General features: G+C 38.4%; 1 non-coding gene across 1 annotated transcript; it reads left to right on the top strand.

Moving 5' to 3' along the window:
- The first annotated feature begins 2141 nt into the window (after positions 1 to 2141).
- Positions 2142 to 2260, top strand: LOC115869116. The gene has a single exon (XR_004046002.1). It is a non-coding gene; the product is annotated as a 5S ribosomal RNA (ribosomal RNA).
- The last annotated feature ends 5647 nt before the right edge of the window (positions 2261 to 7907 follow it).

Below are 7907 nucleotides of genomic sequence, written 5' to 3'. Positions count from 1 at the left end.
TCAGAAGCAACAAAGCCCACATGGAAGAAGCACACCAGCCTATGCAATCACGAGGTGTCGAAGGGATCAGGTATAAGGCATCATAACCTTGTATGTTCAGTGACATTGGTCATGTTTTCCACGTTTTGCAAACATTCTCATGATTTCTTTTCTGGGTATTCTGATTCCATTAATTTAGCTGCCCTGTTTCTGACTCTCACTTCCTTTCTCTTCTGCACTTTGGGGTTAATACTGACTATTTGGTCTCATATACATGATATTTTCTCTAAACAAACACATTACCAATGGATGATATTGTATAGTTTATAAGTCAACCAGTTATTTAGCTGAAAGGCGACCTCCAAGGGTGGCTTCAGCTTGAAATGTAATAGGTAAGTCACGATGTTAGTTTCAATGGTTCTTCTAGTCTCCATTAAAGAGACAGTCACTTTGGTCTTTTTTTTTTTATTGAGATCGCATTTGATCCAGGCACCGATTATGACCCTGGTCAGAATGTTGGTGGGTGGTAGCTAGGCAACCATCTAGTTCTTCTGGTTTCATGATAGATGAGGCTGTGGGTCCTGTGGGCAACTAGTCCTGTGGACTAGTTTCTTCTTTGGATCTTGGTTTTCTTCTTTTATACTCCATATGAGTAGAGAACAATAGTTATATTTAGGTGGTTCCTTGCATGCTTCTAAGATGCCAGACACTACTTAGAAGAGTGTTGCCCAAAGTGCTCTCTGGGGGTGCTAGAATGATTTGGGGTGCTGCAAAAGCAGCTACCTTATCCTTTATCCTCTATTATGGGCTATATTAAAAAGGTTTTTACTTGCCAGAGGGACACAGCACTTTTTTATATCTTGTCTGTAAAGGGGGTGGTAGGTCAAATGAGTTTGAGAGCCTTGTGATGTAGAATATAAACTTTATGGATTGTGTTGTGCCAATTGAGTGAATTGTCATGAAACTATGGTTCTAAGCTTTTAAATCTTGTAAACTAGTATTGTGAGGTGTCTGGTTATGTCTCAGAAGTATTAGGTCTAGGCTCCTATGGGCTTTATTACCACTCTTCATTTATAGTATGGGCTTATGTCTTTCTACCCATCCTATAAAGTCTGGTGACCCCACCAAACCTATGGATCTTAGTCTCATTTCTCCCAGTCTCTCCGTAGGTGGTTACATCAGCACCAAGTTCTGTTATTTTGTCTGCTCATGATTTCTCCAAGTCTCAGAGTTGTTTATTCTGATGATCATCTTTGCATGAAAATTCCACAGCACCTCATACACAATTGATCTAAACCCAACTTGATATTTTCACCTATGATTCTCTCCACAGTTGTTGGCACTAATTGTCTTCTAATCACCTATGCCAAAGGATTAGGGAACATCTTGTACTGTTCTTTCTTACTCTATCTCATCATTCTCAGAATCTTACTGCTTTAACTCTCTGATCTTTGTCTCTACTTCATGTTTTATCATCTCTGATTTAGTTCTGGCCTTCATTTCTCTGATATGAAATACAGAAGAACCTTCCAATTCTTCTCCCTGTCTCCACATTTGTTTAATTTTTACAAAATCAGTACCCCACAGAATACCTTATTACCTACCAAAACCTCAAATTCAAATATGTGCTTTCCTGCTTAACACATGTTGAGGGCTCAAGTTCCCACTGGGGAATTTGCAGGGGTTGGGTGGCCAGATGGCCAGTAAGGACTCATGAACTGGAGACTATTAGCAATTCAATATTTTAGAAATTTGTCCAGCTATACTTACGTGTACTAGTGACACACTATATACTGTTTAGTAAGCACCCCCATGCCCGTCTCCATACTCCACACTGGTTAACTCCTATGCAGTCTTTAAAATGAGCTTGAGTGTCTCTTTGTTCATGATGCTTCACCAAGACCCCTGGCTTCTATGCCGCTAAAGAATTCAATGAAAATATCTCTTTGAAACATAAAAGAAAAGATCTCTTTATTTAGCATATTAATATCCTAAACACTAAAGTTATGAGCTCCTTATGGACAGAGGTCATGTATGTCTCACATTCATATTGGATCAATATATGTCTGTTGAAAGTTATTGTGACATAGTGGTTGGGTGCTTTGGAAGACCTGAGCCCTGGATAGATAACTGTTTGTTTTCACTCAATATTCTCAATTATGGTCTACAGCCATACCACCCTGAATGTGCCCGATCTGGTCTGATCTCGGAAGCTAAGCAGGGTTGGGTCTGGTTAGTACTTGGATGGGAGACCGCCTGGGAATACCGGGTGCTGTAGGCTTAAAAAAAAAAACAAAAACATATATATATATATATATATATATATATATATATATTCTCAATTATGTTCACACAGGTGAAATCAGGTTAAAAAAACCATAGCAAAACATATCTAGGAAAACAAAGAGAAGGGCACAGAGACCTTTACCATCTGTAATGTATGGACATAAGGTTGAAGGACAAATACAGCCCTTTGCTTTCAGAGGCTGGAAACGAAAAACCAAACTCACTGCCATCAAGTCAGTGCCAATTTGTAGCATCCCTGTAGAACTGCCTCTGTGAGTTTCTGAGCCTGCAATTCTTTACAGTAATGAAAACTCAGTCCTTCTCCCATCGAGTTGCTGGTAGTTTTGAATTGCTGACTTTGCAGTTAGCAGCCCAACGTGTAACTACTTCTCTGGAAACTGAAGTAAATGGACTTTGAAAATGTGTATGCATTTCTATTTAATCTCTTTAGCACCTGCTGACAAAGTCATCTCCTTCTTCCCTTGAAATTATGCCTGATTTATGGGACATAGGCATGGGAGCATTATGAGTGCATTCCTAGATACCCTCAGGGGCTGAAGAAGTTCTGGATCCTGCATTTAGAAGTTTTGGGTAAAGACCTTAATATTCAGGATGTGAAGCAGATACTTATTTATAGATTTATTTATTGCCTGGCTAGTTCCACAAGGATTTGAGGCTGATTACACTAAGAATACATATAATAAAATATAATTAGAAATAGAAAGACAAAAATGCCACAAATATGGAGATCATGAATGTAAATAGAGTTGCTTTATTCACTCTTCCATTTATTCATTCATCTGCCAAATATTTCTTGGGTATTGCCTTGCAGTTTCTTGGGAAGTCAAGTCAACAGGGAGGAAGTGATCAATTATAAAATTCTTATTAAGGAAAAATGTAGATTATTCTAGAAAAGTAAAGTTTTCTCTAGTACTAAATTCTAAAGGGAAAATGCATATACAGCATTTGATGTAGTATGCAATGAATCAGAAGAAAATGTCCTTAATAAATTATAGTCATAAATGTAGACAATCATTTTATATGTTCTAACACATGAATTAGATAAAGCCACACATGGTGGCTGCTAGACTGCTAACCACAAGGTCAGCAGTTCAAACTCACCAGCTACTCCACAAAAGAATGGTGAGGTTATCTGCTTCCCTACCGATGGACAGATTTGGAAATCCCATATAGGATATAGGATCGCTATGAGTGGGAATTGACTTGATGGCAGTGCATTCATTTTGCTTTGTGGCATTTGAGCAGGTTCTAAACAGACCAAAGAGGGGCACTTCTAACAAACATATATCTAGCCAACATATTTTGTCATTTTAATTAGTTACATTTGTAACTCTTAACCATCATATGATTATCGACTGTTAGAAAATGATTTCAAATGGCAACTAGCTGACTCAATAAAAGCAACAATAATATTAATGGCAGAGATGTCCTGAACACTTTGTGTTTTATAGACTTCAAAAACAATTTTTAAAAAACTTTAATCTTCACAACAACTGTGCCAAGCACCTCTGTCTGCAAAGAAGAGTTACCCCCCTTTAACATGAGGAGGCAGAGGCTGAGGGAAGTTAAATAACTTTCAATAGAATGTGATTAGAAAGAAGATTTGATTACCTCCAAACACTGAGATCCTAGCCGCTCTGCTCTACTGCTTCCTAGATGTATTTAACACGGCTTCCTTAACCCATTTCATACTCTCAAACACTCAGGTTGTTAATGAATTCTATGCTATTAAACATACTGGGATTAACATCTTTAATAGCATGGAATTAGTAGGGAAATCCTTGTACATAGAGTTTATTTCTTTGTTTAATTGCTAGAGTTGAAATTGTCCACTCAAAAAAAGAAATGCACATTTTAAAGGAAGATACTTTTATGCTTATTGCTAACCCAATCTCTAGAAATATGGCTGCCAACTTTCTACTTTGCCAAAATCTCCTCTAAATATTGCCCTTTCTTCACTATTTGGCATACAGATACGATGGAATGCCTAGGAATGCCATAATTCTATCGGTTTGAGGGAGTAGAATCTGATCCTTTTGTAAAACTTGGCATACTGGGTTTTGAATATGGCCACATGGTGGTATGTCTTAGAAACTAAATCAATAGTTTGGGAGCAATTTGGAATGTTAAATCAGGGCAGATTTAGAAATTTTACATTAGCGAGAGCTCTTAACCCTGGTTTATCTGATTTAAGAACTTAAAACAAATCAACATTAAAAGGATGATTTGTTCTATTTTGGCCTTAGGGGAATGAATATTAATGAGGATTCATCCATCTTTATGATATGTTATTTATACACATATACACAGAAATGATAGGAAAATAATGATTTTCTATGTCATTATGAGTTCCAGGCAATGTGAGTTAAGACTTTATCATTGGATCCTAACAAAACACCTCTTTTCTTTTCTATATCTTTTGACTATTTGAAGGTGAAAGGTAAGCAAACCAATGTTGAGTGTAAGTCATTTCCATTTATAGTGACTCTCTATGGGTTTCTGAAGCTGTAAATCTATAGGGAAAAGATGGGCTCATCTTTCTCTGACATAGCAGTTCACAGATTTGAATCACTGCCCTTGTGGTTAGAAGTCCAACATTTACTCAGCCGCCCCACCAGGGCTCCTTATGGACAGCTCTTACCTACTCTGTAAGGTTATCTGAAAGGGTCCACACTTTGGCATCTTTGGACCAAGCCCTACTCACAACAACTTCTTCATGATAATCACCTTTCCTTGTTTCATGTGCCAATTTTAAATCATTGAAAACCTTTGGAGCCTTTTCTTGTACTAAAGTAAGGCTAAGTAAGGAAGGAACAGTCAATGGAAAATGTGGTCTTGGTTATTAAAACAAAGCTGGAAAGCACATGATAGAATTTTTCAAGACCAATGGCTTCATTGCAAACATCTTTTTTCAACAACACAAAAAGGACTACACACCCATGCCATTCTCCAGATGAAATACACGTAAATCAAATTGACTACATCTACGGGAAGAGACACTAGAGAAGTTCAGTATCAGCATATAAAATCAGGTCAGTCTCTGCGTGTGGATCAGAACATTACTTGTTCCTATGGAAGTTTAGAGTGAAGCTGAAAACAATTAAAACAAGTCCACAAGAAAAATAGTACCTTGAGTATATCCTATCTGCATCTCAAGAGCAGATGTGATGCATTGAGCATTGATGACAGAAGACTTAATGAGCTGGGGGATGACATCAAGACCGTCATAAATGACGAAAGCAAAAGTTCATTAAAGATACAGGAAAGAAGGAAATGATCAAAATAGATGTCAGAAGAAACTCTGAAACTTGTTCTTAATCATAGAGTTGCGAAAGAAAATGGAAGAAATGATGAAGTCAAAGAGCTCAAGAGAAAATTTAAGGGCAGCTTGAGAAGACAAGGTAAAACATTTTAATGAACTGTGTGAAGGTCTAGAGTTAGAAAACCAAACAGAAAGAACACACTCAGCATATCTTAAACTGCAAGAACTTAAGACAAAATTCAAGCTTCAAGTTTTAATATTGAAAGATTCTATAGACAAAATATGGAATGATGCAGGAAGTATCAAAAGAAGACAGAAGGAATACATAGAGTCACTGTACCAAAAAGAAGTAGTCAACATCCCATTTCATGAAGTAGCATTTGAGGAAGAACCAATGGTACTGAAGATGTCCTAGCTGCACTGAAAACTTAGCCCCAAACAAGGCTGCAGAAATTATCAGAATATAAATTGAAATGTGACGACAAGCTGATGAAGTACTGGAAGCACGCACTCATCTATGCCAAGAAATTCAGCCAACTACTTGGCCAACCGACTGGAAGAGATCCATTTTTGAACCCATTCCAAAGAAAGATGCCCGAAAAGAATGTGTGAATTATAGAACAATATCAACGATATATCACATGCAAGTAAAATTTTTCTGCAATACCTGTACATTGACAGGGAGCTGCCAAAGGTTCAGGCCCAATTCAGAAGAGGATGTGGAACAAGGGATATTATTGCTGATGCCTGATGGATCTTTGCTGAAAGTAGAGAGAGCGAGAAAGATGTTTTATTGAGTATGCAAAGGCATTTGACAGTGTCGGTCATAAAAAACAACGAACTATGGATAACCTGGAGAAGAAGGAGAATCCCAGAACACTTTCTCGTGCTCCTGAGGAAACTGTGCATGGAATAAGAGGTAGTTGTGTGAACCAAATGAGGAAATACTGCATGGTTTAAAATCAGGAAAGGGGTGCATCAGGGTTATATCTTCTTGCCACATCTATTCAAATTGTATGATGAGCAAAATGGATTATATGAAGAAGAGTGGATTATATGAAGAATATGGCATCAGGATTGGAGGAGGGCTTATTAACAATCTGTGTTATGGAGATGACACAACCTTGCTTGCTGAATGTGAGGAGGACTTGAAGCACTTGCTGATGATGATCAAGCATGGCAGCAGCTTCAGCATGGGCTACAACTCAGTGCAAAGAAGACCAAAATCCTCTAGGTCACATCATGATGAATGGAGAAAAGATTGAAGTGGCCAAGGATTTTATCTCGCCCGGATTCACAGTCAAGGCTCATGGAAGCAGCAGGCAAGAGAGCACAAGAACACATTGCATCAGAAAAATGTGCTGCAGAAGACCTTTTGAAAGCATTGCCAAGCAAGAATGCTATTTTGAGGACTTAGTAAGATGCATTGTACTCAAGCCATGGTGTTTTTAATCGCCTCATATGCATGTGAAAGTTGGACACTGAATAAGGAAGACAGAAGAGAAATTGACGCATTTGGACTAAGGTGTAGATGACTGCCACAAGAACAAATAGATTATCTTGGAAGAATGCTTGGAACAAGCAGATCTCTACAACCAGCATGCTCCTTCGAGGAGGTCAGGAGGACGAGACTTTGTCTCATGTGCTCAGTCACTTGCAACAATGGGCTGAAACATAAGAACAAGTGTGAGGATGACGCAGGATCAGGTGGTATTTTGTTCTGTCATAAGGAGAGTCACTCCCAGTCACACCTGATTCGATGGCACCTAACAGCAGCAGAGATCTCCAGTGCACAACCTGATGACTAAATGCAGTCACACTGCTTGGAGGTGACACAAACCAGTGGGGAACACTGATACAGGTCATCAGTGAAAATAATTGTAGGACTGACATTCCATATTCTCCAAACTATCCAGAGGTACAATATGCACACACACACACACACACACACACACACACACGCACACACACAAAAGATGTGAGATTCACCCATATAAGTAAAGTCTGAAAGAAATTAAAAACAAATTATTCTGAGGGTGTGCATACATATACATACACAAGAGGGAGTGAAAATAATATTGCTACACAGAAGAGTTAGTGCTAGCTTTTACTAACTGCTATGAAAAGTGTCCATTACAAAGGTAGTTAAAAGAGAAGCACTAGTGTGAACTGCAAGACCAGCAGTTGGAGACCACCAGCTGTGCCAAGGGAGAAAGACAAGGCTTTCTACTCCAGTGTAATAGTCTGGGTACTTTGGAGAAACAAATGCACAGCAACTCATGGATAAGAGAGAGTTTTATGTAAAGAAAAGGTGCATCACAAAAACATCCTAACCCAATGCTGCCCAAGCCCACAAGTC

This window comes from Echinops telfairi, unplaced genomic scaffold (genome assembly GCF_000313985.2).
Source record: "Echinops telfairi isolate 266 unplaced genomic scaffold, ASM31398v2 ScPeMD7_21;HRSCAF=78, whole genome shotgun sequence".
NCBI classification, from domain to species: domain Eukaryota; kingdom Metazoa; phylum Chordata; class Mammalia; order Afrosoricida; family Tenrecidae; genus Echinops; species Echinops telfairi.
This window is presented reverse-complemented; position numbering and strand designations above follow the sequence as displayed.